This window comes from Danio rerio, chromosome 23 (assembly GCF_052040795.2).
Source record: "Danio rerio strain M-AB ecotype USA chromosome 23, GRCz13ab, whole genome shotgun sequence".
NCBI lineage: Eukaryota > Metazoa > Chordata > Actinopteri > Cypriniformes > Danionidae > Danio > Danio rerio.
In genome coordinates this window covers 11,057,168-11,073,769 of record NC_141043.1, presented here as the reverse complement: position 1 = coordinate 11,073,769, position 16,602 = coordinate 11,057,168, and the positions used below count along the sequence as shown (strand labels likewise).

At 33.2% G+C, this 16,602-nt stretch overlaps 1 protein-coding gene and 1 long non-coding RNA gene across 6 annotated transcripts in view; both read left to right on the top strand.

Annotated features, from left to right (window-relative positions):
• Window positions 1-16,602, top strand: part of rybpa (RING1 and YY1 binding protein a) — a 43,167-nt gene that overhangs the window by 891 nt on the left and 25,674 nt on the right.
• Window positions 821-10,515, top strand: LOC147838173 (uncharacterized). 5 transcript variants are annotated; one of them, XR_015523236.1, is made up of 13 exons: window positions 821-934; window positions 1,209-1,372; window positions 2,471-2,668; window positions 2,956-3,017; window positions 3,291-3,369; window positions 3,679-3,756; window positions 4,067-4,142; window positions 4,481-4,557; window positions 4,877-4,954; window positions 5,352-5,427; window positions 7,794-7,845; window positions 8,297-8,374; window positions 9,705-10,515. It is a non-coding gene; the product is annotated as an uncharacterized LOC147838173 (long non-coding RNA). The 5 variants fall into 5 exon arrangements; XR_015523237.1 differs by having other exon boundaries at window positions 1,205-1,372; XR_015523239.1 differs by lacking the exon at window positions 4,481-4,557.

Below are 16,602 nucleotides of genomic sequence, written 5' to 3'. Positions count from 1 at the left end.
GGAAACCCGAGCACCCGGAGGAAACCCACGCGAACATGGGGAGAACATGCAAACTCTACACAGAAATGCCAACTGACCCAGCTCAAACCAGCGACCTTCTTGCTGTGAGCACTACTGCACCACCGTGTCACCCAAACTGCATAATAAAACAGTTCTAATAGGTTTTATTTTTAAGTTTTATACTTTTTATAATTCTAATCAACCATGTAACGAAGAATAATACTGACAAATATAACTACACAATATCATAGACATTTTAGAATTTAGAATTTGAAATGAAGTCAATTGGTGATAAATATTGTAGTGAAATTAAACAATTTTCATAAAATATAAAAATGTATTTGTAAGTTTGTGTTTTTAATCAATTTTGTTATTTATTCATACAAAAAATATATATATTCAGTTGGCATTTCTGTGTGGAGTTTGCATGTTCTCCCCAAGTTCGCGTGGGTTTCCTCCAGATACTCCGGTTTCCCCCAAAGTCAGTATGGGGAATTGAATAAACTAAACTGACAGTGTATGTGTGTGTGCGTGTGTGTGTGTGTGTGTGTGTGTGTGTGTGTGTGTTTGTGTTTGTTTTTATTACATGGTGGGGACCTCAGCATGATAGCACACTCACAAAGTGGGGACCAAAAACATAGTGGGGACCGATCGCCCGGTCCCCACCATGTTTTGCCTTTAAAAGACTCAGGGGGCGTTGCTGATATGCCTAGTGCAGTTTTTTTCACTGATCCCCACCTTGACCATTTACCTGAATTGAGTGTGTAAGTGTGTGTCGGCGCACTGCTCTATAGCGGTCCTGTAGTCGGATGGCGGTACTGCACCCTGACACACACTTACACACTCTGGCTACTGCACATGCGCAGATCTCATAAATGAATCCGACTTTAATCAACTTAATTAAGATCTATCATCAAATTAATCGAATTTTCGGGTAAGTTATAATGTTTTTCACCATCATAATGTAATGAAATCGGTTTTATGACAAATACTTATGTTGCATATTTTGACAGTTATCTGGTATAGTTAATTAAATGTTTTAACGAATGTCCTGGGTGTTTTAATCGATGTAGTTTCAAATTACGTATTAATATAACACTGATAAGACACAAACTACAGTTCGGTATGTAATTTAACTTGTTTACACGAGTAAAAGTTACTCGCGCTAATGTGCTAACGTGCTAACTGCCCGGTGCTACGTGAGTCAGAGGCCGGGGTGGAGTGCATGAGCCGCGGTCAGACAGTCACCAATCACCGTGCGGCTAAATGGATCGACGGAGGATAAAACCATTAAAAGATGCGGAGAAACACATCACCAGCTCCACTAACAAGACCCATTCACTGGAAACCGAATATATAGAAGGTTACTAAGGTATGTTTTCATAGTTCTTGTATCATACTTTTTAAATGGTTAATTGCTTTAAACATGTAAAGTTAATCCTGAAATAACACTATTATATACTATTTATACGTTAATGTAGTGATATAGAGGTTATAATTAAAATGTGGGGCCATCTGGTCCTAGAAATGTACTTAATTTATTGTTCTATGACGTGTAGAAACGTTTTATTTTAGATAAATAATTATAATAAACTCCAACTTAGTGTAAAACATATATAAAAGTACATAAATGTTCACTGTGTGTGTTTTATTTATTTATTTGCTGTCAACTGGTAGCCTTTTACAATAAGGTTAAATTAGTTAATGATGGTTAATGCATTTACTAACATGAACAATAAATAATACTTTATTACAGTATTTGTTCATGTTGTTTAACTTTAGTTAATGAAAATAAAGTTGTTCATTACTAGTTAAACATGCACAATGCATTAATTATTGCAATGCATTATTACTGGTACAAGCATGAATTTTGATTTGAATAATGCATTAGTAAATGTTAAACTATGATTAATAAATGCTGTACATGCATTGTTCATTACTAGGTCATGTTAGTAAGTACATTAACTAATAAAACCTGATTGTAAAGTGTGACCTGTAAACAATTGAAGTTGAAAAAAGTTCTTTAAAACTGTCCTAAGAAAGAAGAACAGGTGTTCAATAGTATTAGAACAACATTGAGGAAAGGTTCTGATCCACTTCAAAAGGTTTACTGTATTTATAATTCACACACAGAGAGGATGCTAATGTGAGGTTTTTGTAGTTTTTGAACCCTACACGTTTCATTAAATCTTTTAGGTCAGAGTTTGCGTTGTCCACATTTATTAAAGGAAGTTTTGGGGTTGAGTACAAATGATAGAGCTTGTGGAAGCAAAGCATAGATGAGATATTAATAAAAATACTGTCTTTATGTTTGACTTTATATGGTAAAACAAGAACAGGTGGTTAAGTGTTTTCCCCATTCAAATGTACATGTATATATTATATTCATTTTGTTTGTATTCATGCCATAGTTAGCTTTTCATTGCTATGAGAGGGCATAATTAAAATGTTGCTTGCTCTTTTCTCTTAGTTTTGCAGCATTGATGCCGATCATGAGGACGAGACCCTCGGCCGGCTGGTGAATGATGACCATCTGCACCCTAACTGCACTGTCAATAAGATCGTTGTTCAGAGAAAACCTCATTTGTGCCTTTTTGCAATCAGGGATATTTTCTTTGGAGAGGAAATAACGTTTGACTATGGCGCATGTGATTGGCCTTGGAGAAAGGTTTGACATTTTGATCACTTAATACATTAATCCTTAATACATTCAGCAAAGCTAAGAGTTTTTTTAATGTTAATATAGATTAAGGGTAAATCTGTTCAAAAATAAAGAGTTTGCATCATTCATAAGAGATAATGAAATCAATCTCTTAATATCTTCTTCTTGTCTTAATGGGTAAAAAAAAGTTACATTAATTGGGTAATGCTTTACTTTAAAGGGGGGTTCATAAGACTGTCATGAAAGCTTTATAGTCATGACATGACTTATATAACAAAGCTGTTTTTAAATAGCTTTCATTGAAGGATGCCCATATGACTGCAGAAGAGAACTGCTTCGACAACTCTCTGATGAGGTGTGTTTATTATTATTATTATTATTATTATTAGTAGTAGTAGTAGTAGATGTTGTTGCTGTAGTAGTGCATTTAATTGTAATTATTTAACTTAGTGTGTGTCCTAATTTATGAACATATGCAATAGTGTAACATTGTGGGGACCAGAGGCATGTTAGAGAAGCTGTGAAACACACTTAGTCCTCAATACACACACAGTACGGTCTGACATAGTGGGGACCAGGAGCCCTGAGTACTACTGTCTAATTATTATTTTTTGTTTTTTATATTCAGCTTTTATTGAAGTATGACCAAATGACGAGAAGAAGAGAACTGCTCTGCTCCAGTAGGAGACCCACAACCCTCTGATGAGGTGGGTTTAAATTTAATAATAATAATAATTATTATTATTATTAGTAGTAGTAGTAGTAGTAGTTGTTGTTGTAGTAGTAGTGCATTTAATTGTAATTATTTAACTTAATCAAAATATAGAAATGAAACAGAGTGTGTGTCCTAATTGGTGAACGTATGCACTAGTGTAACATTGTGGGGACCAGAGGCATGTTAGAGAAGCTGTGAAACACACTTAGTCCTCAATACACACACAGTAAGGCCTGACATAGTGGGGACCGGAACCCTTGAGTACTGCTGTCTAACTAATATATATTTTATTTTTTTTCAGCTTATATTGATAGTTGACCATATGACAGAGGAAGAGAACTGCTCTGCTCCAGTACGTGACCCACAAATCTCTGATGAGGTGTGTTTAATGTTGTTGTTATTATTATTATTATTATTAGTAGTAGTAGTAGTAGTAGTTGTTGTTGTAGTAGTGGTGCATTTAATTGTAATTCTTTATCTTAATCAAAATATAGAAATGAAACAGAGTGTGTGTCCTAATTTATGAACGTATGCACTAGTGTAACATTGTGGGGACCAGAGGCATGTTAGAGAAGCTGTGAAACACACTTAGTCCTGAATACACACACAGTACGGTCTGACATAGTGGGGACCGGGACCCTTGAGTACTGCTGTCTAACTAATATATATATTTTATTTTTTATATTCAGCTTTTATTGAAGGATGACCATATGACAGAGGAAGAGAACTGCTCTGCTCCAGTACGAGACTCACAACTCTGATGAGGTGTGTTTATTATTGTTGTTGTTGTTATTATTATTAGTAATAGTAGTAATAGTAGTAGTAGTAGTAGTAGTAGTAGTAGTAGTAGCAGTAGTTGTTGTTGTTGTAGTAGTGCATTTAATTGTAATTATTTAACTTAATCAAAATATAGAAATGAAACAGAGTGTGTGTCCTAATTTATGAACGTATGCACTAGTGTAACATTGTGGGGACCAGAGGCATGTTAGAGAAGCTGTGAAACACACTTAGTCCTGAAAACACACACAGTACGGTCTGACATAGTGGGGACCGGGACCCTTGAGTACTGCTGTCTAACTAATATATATATTTTTTATATTCAGGTTTGCTGAAGTATGACCATATGACAGAAGGAGAGAACAGCTCTGCTCCAGTACGAGACCCACAACTCTCTTATGAGGTGTGTTTATTAATATTGTTGTTGTTGTTGTTGTTGTTGTTATTATTATTACTAGTTGTTGTAGTAGTAGTAGTTGTTGTTGTAGTAGTGGTGCATTTAATTGTAATTATTTAACTTAATCAAAATATAGAAATGAAACAGAGTGTGTGTCCTAATTTATGAACGTATGCACTAGTGTAACATTGTGGGGACCAGAGGCATGTTAGAGAAGCTGTGAAACACACTTAGTCCTGAATACACACACAGTACGGTCTGACATAGTGGGGACCGGAACCCTTGAGTACTGCTGTCTAACTAATATAAATTTTTTTATATTCAGCTTATATTGAAGGATGACCATATGACAGAGGAAGAGAACTGCTCTGCTCCAGTACGTGACCCACAACTCTCTGATGAGGTGTGTTTAATGTTGTTGTTATTATTTTTATTAGTAGTAGTAGTAGTAGTTGTTGTTGTAGTAGTAGTGCATTTAATTGTAATTATTTAACTTAATCAAAATATAGAAATGAAACAGAGTGTGTGTCCTAATTTATGAACGTATGCACTAGTGTAACATTGTGGGGACCAGAGGCATGTTAGAGAAGCTGTGAAACACACTTAGTCCTGAATACACACAGTGAGGTCTGACGTAGTGGGGACCGGGACCCTTGAGTACTACTGTCTAACTAATATATATATATATATATATATATATATATATATATATATATATATATATATATATATATATATATATATATATATATATATATATATATATATATATATATATATATACATTTTATTTTTTTCAGCTTTTATTGAAGGATGACCATATGACAGAGGAAGAGAACTGCTCTGCTCCAGTAGGAGACCCACAACTCTGATGAGGTGTGTTTATAATAATAATAACAATTATTATTATTATTATTATTATTATTATTATTAGTTGTAGTAGTAATAGTAGTTGTTGTTGTAGTAGTGGTGTATTTAATTGTAATTATTTAACTTAATCAAAATATAGAAATGAAACAGAGTGTGTGTCCTTATTGGTGAACATATGCACTGACATTGTGGGGACCAGAGGCATGTTAGAGAAGCTGTTAAACACACTTAGTCCTCAATACACACACAGTAAGGCCTGACATAGTGGAGACCGCGAACCTTGAGTACTGCTGTCTATGTCTGATAATATTTTTTTCTTCTGGAAAAAGTCTTATTTGTTTTATTTTGACTAGAATAAAAACAGTTTAAATTTTTTTAAACACCATTTAAGGAACAAAATTATTAGCCTCTTTAAGCTATATTTTTTTCTCGATAATTTACTGAACAAACCATCGTTATACAATAACTTGACTAATTACCCTAACCTGCCTAGTTAACCTAATTACCCTAGTGAAGCCTTTAAATGTCACTTTAAGCTGTATAGAAGTGTCTTAAAGAATATCTAGTCTAATATTATTTACTGTCGTCATGGCAAAGATTAAATAAGTCCATTATTAGAAATGATTATTAGAAATAGTTATTAAAACTATTGTTTAGAAATGTGTTGAAAAAAATCTTCTCTCCGTTAAACAGAAATTGGGGAAATAATAAACAAGCTGTCTAATAATTCAGGGGGGCTAATAATTCTGACTTCAACTGTATATGAAGAGTTTCATTGCAGAACGAGATATATCCATTTAAAAAAATGTTGGTAATTTTGACATTATTTTTCAGGACATCAACAGTCAAGTTCATTCACAATTTTTGTACATTAAACTATAACTTAAGCTCAGTGAAGGCCAGGAACACAATATTTTCAAATCCAGGATATTTTTTATTTAATTTTATGTCTATAATTAAGTAAAAAAACATGCCAAAATGCTACATATTAATCCAACCCACATTGTCAAACATCTTAAATTGGTTAAAAAAAAAACTATACACCATAAATATATGGAATAATATATGCAAAGATTGATTAATAATAATAAGATTCTAAGTTAGATTTGGCCAGAATGTACACAACATAACATAACTTTATTTTATTTTTTTGCAAAACGCTACATCCACCTTAGGCTATATTATACTACATTAATACCATTACCAAAAGCTAGTGAATCAATGTTTTGTTTGATAAGTAAGATTAAGTTAGTTAGATAAATGACCTTTAGCTTGGTACAGAAAGAGTGGAGGGCGGCTCCTTCCACACCGCTGCAGAAAACCAAACCTGTATGATTAGAGCGGGCGGAGCTGAGTCCGTGACACAAACTTGCCTCGCTATGTCATATTTAATGAATTATTTCACTGTAATAATAATAACAATAGCTTATTTATTTGGTTGTGAAAAAGCTAAACCGTTTTCTCCATAACAACATGTGCCCTTTAAGTTCCTTTATAATAAATCAACAACAACAAGAATAAATTATAAATAATAGGTGCAACCGCATAAATAAATCTTCAGATAGGCTACTCGGCTACATTTAAGAAATTATTTAAAAAATAAACTTATAAAGGACACTTAGAAATGTCGCCTTGCAGACAGGTATCTTGTGATGGGGAGTAGAAAAAAAGGCGCTCCTAGGCCTTCTTTTGACATTAGCGGAGACTCGTTCCCTGCTGCATTTGTGTATTGTTGATGCAGAAGTATCTTATTCTGGTCCACTTTTGTGGCGTTTTTATAAATTTTTGTGAAGTTGAAGACTTCATCTTCTATCGCTAAATCAATGAGCAAACTCTGAGCACTTCACCGGCGATGACTCTCTTCCCAGGGGATGCTGAGCTCACGCCGCATCCTGAACGTTCTCTAACTGTATATCGCACTTTGTAAAGAAACTGGTCTGACGGAAATTGCGTTTTGTGAAAAAAAAAAACGTTTTGTACTTGGCCTAAAATGTGCATTCTTAAATGTTATTAATGGCAGCAATTCACACATAGATTAAGGTACATCTGAACAGTGATTTCCAATAATAAAATCCAAATGTCAAAAAATGCCGTTTATCGCATTTTGCAACCAAACTCTTCATATGTATGTGTGTGTTATGACTGTATGACTGCAGAAGAGAACTGCTCTGTTCCCACAACTCAGTTTTTCTGGGACTTGAAAACAGACGCTGGGCAGATTTTAAAGGGTGGAATCTTGATCAAATCGTGGGTTTACACACAAACATGTAATACAGTGCCAGATTTTCTGGATGTTATATACACATTTGTATTTGCAAACATATATCATATTGTTTTAAATGATGTATTTTTGTGTGGGTTTTTACATTCAGAGAAAGTTACAGTGGATCGTGATTTTGGAGAAGGTGAAGTCCAATCTAAAAGGTAAAAATATTATTTATTTTTCTGATCAGAATTTTTCTTTTTCAGAATGTTTATTTTTATCATGATATGTATGTGCTATGTTTGAAAACTATTTTTAAGCTACCATCACACGCTTTTACCCATTAAAAAAAAACAACACAAAATCAAATAAATATTTCAAGTGGTGCTCGCTGCAGAGCCATTTGAGGAGAGGTGAGCTTCAGAGAGGGGGAGCTTAAGCTTGAGCTCCACCTTTTTTGCACTTCTTCTACGAGTGATGTCACTGGGGGTAGGGTTAGGGGTGGGGTTGGTGTACGCATTAAAACAGCTTACAGGAGGAGGAGCGACAGCTCATGCTCCCCCTCTCTGGAGCTCACCTCTCCTCAAATGGCTCTGCAGCGAGCACCCTCTCAAATATTTTGGTAAGCTTTATGCAGAGAAGTCAACTCTCAGACTTGATTTTTACTTTCAGAGTCCCCTCAAGTATCATCACCATGGTACAGTGTGTGTGAAGATAGTGAAGCAGACCCAGCATTCACAAAAAAGAGAGGTATGATCATTAAAGTTAATTTGTGACTGACTTGTGTTATTGTACAAGTCCGAATGCACAAGCTCATTTACATAACATGTAGGGTAAAACAGGACAGAAGCACATTACTTCCATGATGATTTCAGTACAGTGGCACTTGATGTCTCATTTCATGTTAGTTAAACAATATTGCTAAATACTTTGGAAAAATATACTAATTGCATATCTGGTTACACTTTATTTTGATAATTTACTTTACTATTACTACTACTACTACTACTAACTACAAGTAACTGCAACTACTTGTCAACTAACAGTCATTAGACTGTCTGTTAGAATCAACACTGCTAATGCTCTGCTAAATTAATATAAGAGTTAGTCATATTGTACTAATTTTGAGCGTAACCTAACAGTCTGCTGTACTATTTACTGAGACCAATGAGAGTTGGTTTTATTGAGGTAACCTTAACTGTCAGCTAATACTCTACACTCTAAAATTAATAAAAATAAGTAATAATGATTAAATTAGCAGTTTTTCATAATTTGTTTTTATGAAATCTGTTTGTTTCTGCTTTTGAATTGCATTATGGGATCTTGATCTTTCTTCCAACAACTTTTAATCTTAAAAAGTAAAAAAAAAGTGACTTTTTGTTTGGGTTGTTGTTGTATATTATGCTACAGAAACCTTGTAATAAACTGCCGGTACATTTTCTGTTATTCTAAAGACTTATTTATCTCTATATATTATTTCTTATACATTATATTATTTCAAACTACTAAAATGTCAGTATAATTCACTTTGTTAAACTGTAGAGTTGAATTTTCAACATCAAAAGTGCACAGAGCAGAGATCAACATCCCATAATGCAATTCACCATCACAAAAAAACAAAACAAAAAAAAAACACTTGTAAATCACAAAATACAGGAACTGGTAATTAACAGATATGTGTTACAGTGTAGTGTTTTGAGCTAAACTTGAGCTAACAGTCTGCTAATACTCTACTGATAATCAGATGAGCGTTAGTCTTATTGAACATTCTAACAGTATGCAAATACTCTAACACATAATACTTTACGGTGAGATAATTAACGTAGTTGCAGAGTTACGCATAGTTAGAAGAATGTCTAAATTGGACTATGGAATAAAGTGTAACCACATTAACCAGTTTTGGAGTTAATAGGAAGTATTTTTTAATACATCTCCATCTTAAGTATTTTTAATAATAGGCAAGACATATTTTTCTAGCATTTTCTATCACAATATCAAACTAACATAACAGCACATGTTGTAAAAATGACTGAACATTTATGCAACTAAAACCACTTTTTTATATTTTAATCACCCATAGGTCCCATAAAGAGAAGATCCTGGAGCAAACAGGAAGTACATGCTGTGGTGAAAGCTGAACCATTGGCTCTAAAATCCAGAGATTGGTCAGCTTTGGATTTTTATATTAAAAACTGAATCTCGGCTCTTTAGAAAAAAAAAATTCTGAATAACACTTTCATAGTAACTACACACTATACATCATTAGTTTAGCACTAACTCTACATTAATAGACTTTAGGAAGCAGTTTATAAATACAGCTTCAAACGCTGTATTCTTGACTTGACTTAATTGTATTTTCATGCTTTGTTACTGATTCATTTTTCATTACTACATTATGTATTGCATTATTTACAAACTATTTGTATATAAGAGTAGTTGGTGGTTTTTTTAAAGATAATTCAGAATGAGTTATTAAATGATTAATAAACTATTCAAATGAACATTAATAATTAAATTAGCATGTTTTATTCAGGCATATAGAAATTGTAACCATGTGTGTTAGTAAATGCTATAATAACACAACTTCATGCAGTTTTGTGACCTAATCTATTAAGGACTGTTTATAGTTGATAAATCCCTTATAAATGACAATTAAAGGCTCAGTATCTAATGAACAATAAATCTTTGCAATCTTATTAAAAAAATTCTGTAAAGTTTAAACATTGCAAAATAAAAATACAACATCATTTCAAAACAACATAATTCACAATATGGCAATATTCATTTCAGTGTTTCTGTGATGTTTGCACTGTACAGTAATTTTAGATTTCAAAGATTGCAAAGATTTATTTTTCATTAGATAGTTTCATTTGTGTATCTTGAAATTAATGAAAAAAAAAAATATATATATATATATATATCTTCTTTGGCCTTAGTCCCGTATGATTGCGGGGTCGGCTCTTTTTGGAACAAGTCCTTCAGTTTTAGACTTGTCCATATGATAACGACTTTTTTACACCTTCCGGCCAGCCTGTCATATGGGCCTGTCACACTCATACACTAGGGACAATTTAGCCTTCCCAATTCACCTGTAGCATGTCTTTGGACTGTGCCTTTGCACCCGGAGGAAACCCACACGAATGCAGGGAGAACATGCAAACTTCTCACAGAAATGCCAACTGAGCCGAGGTTCAAACCAGTGACCCAGCGACCTTCTTGCTGTGAGGCGACAGCACTACCTACCACGCCACTGCTTCACCATATATATATATATATATATATATATATATATATATATATATATATATATATATATATATATATATATATATATATATATATATATATATATATATATAAAGCTATAAATCACTCTCCCTTTTAATTTATTTCTTTTTTCTGTTTAGAATATAGCTGAGATTTTAATTGTCATTTATAAGGGATTTATAAAGCATCAATAGTCCTCACTTTACATTAGCTCACAAAACTGCATGAAGTTGAGTTCATAAAGCATTTATTATTAGACAGAGTAACCATTACTATATGCCTGATTAATAAGATATATAAATGTTGGGTAACACTATAATAACTGCACACAATGAATTATTTATGAAACATTCGCAAATAGTTAGTTGAACGTTTGTTAAGCATTAACGCTACATTAATAGACATTAGTAAGCAGTTTATAAATTATATTTATAAATATAAATTACAAATATTATTGACTTATAAGCACAATTATAATGTGCTTAATGATTGTTTTCATACTTGGTAAATAATGCAATACTTAATTTAGTAATGAAAAATACATCATTAACAAACCAGATATTTAAAAGTAGTTGGTGTTTTTTTTTTTAGATAATTCAGAATGTGCAAGTAAATGATTAATAAACTATTCAAAATAACATTGATAATTCTTATTATTCAGGCATATAATAAGTTGTTTAGTATGTTAATAAATGCTTTATGAACTCAACTTCATGCAGTTTTGTGATCTAATCTAAAGCGAGGGCTATTCATGCTTTATAAATCCATTATAAATGACAATATAAGGCTCAGTTACATTATATACAGGAAAAAAATGAATATTCATTTCTACTTATTACAAGATGCTCAAATGAAACTGTATCAAATGAAAAGTAAATCATTGCAATCTTGTCTAAATATAAAATTGCTTTACACGTAATGTATTGTTAAATTATTATATTATTTTATCAAATGATGTTGTATTTCGACACTCCTGTTATTCAGCAATGTTTAAAATTTACAGTAATTGTATTTGTTTAGGTACAATTGCAAATACTTATTGTTTATTTGATACTGAGCCTGGCAACGCAGTGGCACAGTAGGTAGTGCTGTCACCTCACAGCAAAAAGGTCGCTGGTTCGAGCCCTGGCTGGGTCGGTTGGCATTTCTGTGTAAAGTTTGCATGTTCTCCCTGTGTTGGTGTGGGTTTCCTCCAGGTGCTCCTACATGCGGTACAGGTGAATTGGGTAGCCTAAAATGGTCCGTAGTAAATGAGTGTGTATGTGTATGGATGTGTCCCAGGGATGGGTTGCAGCTGGAAGGGCATCCGCTGCATAAAAACGTGCTGGATAAGTTGGTGGTTCAATCCGCTGTTGCGACCCCGGATTAATAAAGAGAGAAAACCAAAATGAAAATAAATGAATAAATGAATGATTCTGAGCCTTTAATTGTCATTTATAAGGGATTTATAAAGCATCAATATTCCTCACTTTAGATTAGATCTCAAAACTGCATGAAGTTGAGTTAATAAAGCATTATTTAACATGCAGAAAAACGTATTATATGCAGGGCTCCAAACCGGTTCAAGGAACGGAAACGAAAAACAGAATCAAATGACATTTTTCAGGAACAGAAACGAAAACCGAAAAAAAAGATCAACTTTAATCGTTCTGAACAGAAATGGTTACAGTTAAACAGTTAATAATGTTATTTTATCATTCTCTTTATTATATGAATTTGGGAGACAAAAAGCATTAATTTAAAGCATGTGAACAAATGCGACGGTGACGCTCGTTTTTATATAAACTATAAATGTCTGGCCGTGATGCGTATTTAGGCCTATGCCAGTCTATAAAAGATAATGTAGCCTAAAACACTTTAAAATTTTAGAGAACATAATAAAGTTTGCACAACCAATGTTTGGTCTTAATAACCTGCCCATAATTAAACGTCATGTAGCCTACTTTTTGATTACTTGACCAGCGGATTAATGGCAGCACCAGCGGATAAACGAGATCTGAGCATAATAGGTATGACCAATATGTGCATAACCAATATGCAAAGTCAAGAGAGTGCACGACTGTCTAAAAAAGGGTAACGTAGCCTAAACTGCGCACACTTGATTATGTAATGTGTGAAATCGTGGACGCATCTCAAAGAGCAAAGCATAACTTATTAAATGCCCATGCTTAATCGGTCATCGATAAGGTCTATCGGTTTTAAAGGGTTACCGACAATAAATCAATCGAGTAATCGTTAGCATCCCTAGTTTAATCAATGAATGTGTTAAATTTTATATTTATATTAAAGATGATTAAGGCAAGAATATGATAATGATACTTTTTAGATTTTTACACCTACAAAAATATCTTGTGGTAGTGCACTTGTTTAATAAAAATCTTTGTATATAGGTTATCTGTAAAAAACGCAATCAGAGCCAATGACATGTAGAAGTAGTGTTGCCTAAACGGCTATTAAATTTCTAATAAAATTAAAACCAAAGTATAACTCATTGCATTTTTCGTTTAATAAAAATATACAGAAACGTTTTTTCTGTATTAGTTTGTAATTTATGTTAATTATAATAAAATGACATGCTTAGACTATAAGCTTAACGGCTATACGCTGCCAATAGGCCATTAATAAATATTATTTTACTTTGTACTGGATTATAATGTATATTTTACAATAAAAACTTAATATAGCATGTCTTACTGTCATTTAAAACAAGTAATTCAAAATACACATCAGAACTGTAGACCTGCAGTGGGTAAACTGTATACAGGGGGTGTTGGTCAATCAATAGCCTACAGCACATAATTGAACTAATATGATGCTAACTGTAATTTAGCTCTTAATATAGGCCTACGATATATTTTCTGGTGTTTAATTTTGCATGAGCAAATAGCAGTATAGCCTAAAGTAAATTTTTAAAAAAGATTATCATTTACCCTACCTGCAGCACATGTGAGAGGTGGATCTGCAGCAAACTCACTTACACACTAGGCTATATCTATTTAATTTATAACCATGTAAACTTGACTTCGCAGGCCGTTCATCTTTGAACACAAAAGGCATTTTTAAGTGTCCTAACTTGACTGCTGCTGCATAATGGGATGTTTCTTTACAAAACTGTAAAAGTGCGCTTTAGCATGTCAAAATGAAAGCAAACGTTCAAAAGAGTTCTGTGTTTTGTCAATTTTACTAATATTAATAATAATGGATATAATAAATTTAAATAATAATTGCACTGTGCAGTGTACTAAATATTTTTATTAGGCTACATAACTGAAAAACTATTTCATAACAATTTTCATAATTTAATTGCTATTTCATATTATACAACATCTAAATGTAGTGCCTGGCCTGCGCTCGATACCAAGGAGTGAGGCTGTGTGTAGCACCTTTAAACAGTGTGTCAATCAATAACCAAAAGCAAGTTCATATTATAAATATGTCTTTAATGATACTTATTGAAAATTCATTTAATCTTACCCCTCGTATAGATTTTTTAGTTGCACCATTAAAAAAAACAGAGCACTCTAGAGCCCTGCAATACTTTGTAATTAAATAAAGTTTTTTTTTTTTTCTAGAAAACTGTTTTCGGAATATTTTGTCTATTAAGCAACGCAAGAACAGAACCGAAAAAATATAAATTTTGCTTAGAGTGAACCGATTGGATTTTCTTTTTTTTTTTCTTTTTTTAGCCCTAATTATATGCCTGAATATTAAATGTATAAATGTTAATTTATATAGTTTTTTAATCATTTATTTACTCATTCTTAATGATCTTAAAAAACACCAATTATTCTTAGACAGTTTGTAAATAATGCAATACTTCATTTAGTAATGAAAAATTAATTATAAACAAAGTATGAAAACACAAAAATTGAGCACATAACACATGCTTATAAGTCAACAATAGAGCATCTAGCTGTGTTTATAAACTGCTTACTATTAATGTAGAGTTAATGCTTAACAAATGATGTCTATTTGGAGTTTTGGTGGCTTGGTTATATGATAAAGGTCTCTGTGCATTTGTGGGGTTCAGTTCTTTATAAATGTATTTTTAAATATTTTTAATGTTTTTTTTCAAATAGTTAAAATACGACAGAAACAGAAATAGAACATACTGGTGGGTTTTAAGAGTTTACACAAAAATGTACATTATATTATTAATTACTTGCCCTCATCTCACTCTAATCCCCTGAGACCTTCATTCATCTTCAGACTCAAAGGAAGATAACTTAGATGAAGTGCAAGAACTCCTCATCCTCCATAGACAGCAAGGGATTGAAACAATATGAAGGAGAGGAATTAATAACAGAATCTTCATTTTGGGGTGAACTAACCGTTTAATATTGTTTGCTATTGCACTTAACTAAATGTGTATGCAGACATGGAAGAGTTATGTGGAAGCTTGTTATACCCAATGAGAACTGCTTTTAGACATGCAAGAGAGTTTCATGGATTTTGTGTTTACTGTTTTTTGTGTTTAAAGGTTTTGTGGAAATTATTTATGATAAATATAACATTTATTAAATTTATTCTGGACCATTTCCTGTTTGGATCTTGAGGTTCCTTCTGTATTCAAATTACATTTTTTATAAACTGACCTGCTCTTCAAATGAAAATTCTAAAGCAGTTTACTGTCAAATTACTTGATTGAGGTTTAAAATTTAATATTAGTAAGGGTGCTGATCTGATCCCCATGTTGCCTAAAAACCGGTAATGTGTGTGTGTAGAACTGGTCCTTACTTTGACTAAAAAACGGTAATGTGTGTGTAGATCTGGTCCTTACTTTGACTCAAAACCAGTGATGTGTGTGTAGACCTGGTCCTTACTTTGACTCAATACCAGTAATGTGTGTGTAGACCTGGTCCTTACTTTGACTCAATACCGGTAATGTGTGTGTAGACCTGGTCCTTACTTTGACTCAATACCAGTAATGTGTGTGTAGACCTGGTCCTTACTTTGACTCAATACCGGTAATGTGTGTGTAGACCTGGTCCTTACTTTGACTCAATACCGGTAATGTGTGTGTAGACCTGGTCCTTACTTTGACTCAATACCGGTAATGTGTGTGTAGATCCGGTCCTTACTTTGACTCAATACTGGTAATGTGTGTGTAGACCTGGTCCTTACTTTGACTCAATACTGGTAATGTGTGTGTAGACCTGGTCCTTACTTTGACTCAATACTGGTAATGTGTGTGTAGACCTGGTCCTTACTTTGACTCAATACCGGTAATGTGTGTGTAGACCTGGTCCTTACTTTGACTCAATACCAGTAATGTGTGTGTAGATCCGGTCCTTACTTTGACTCAATACCTGTAATGTGTGTGTAGATCTGGTCCCTACTTTGACTCAATACCAGTAATGTGTGTGTAGATCTGGTCCTTACTTTGACTCAATACCAGTAATGTGTGTGTAGACCTGGTCCCTACTTTGACTCAATACCGGTAATGTGTATCTGGAACTGGTCCTTACTTTGTCTCAAAACCAGTAAAGTGTGTGTAGAATTGGTCCCCACTTTGTCTAAAAATCGGTTGTGTATGTGGCGGACCCCACTTCTACACAAAACCTGAAATGTCCCCACAAGTGACCACTGTGTCAGGTCTAAAAAAAAATTTGCGGAATATCCAAAATCTGAAGTGATTTTATGAAATAGTTTGTATTTTTGTGTGGCAAACTATTTTTTTTATGTCTCTAACATCATCAGAAAGGGTGGTC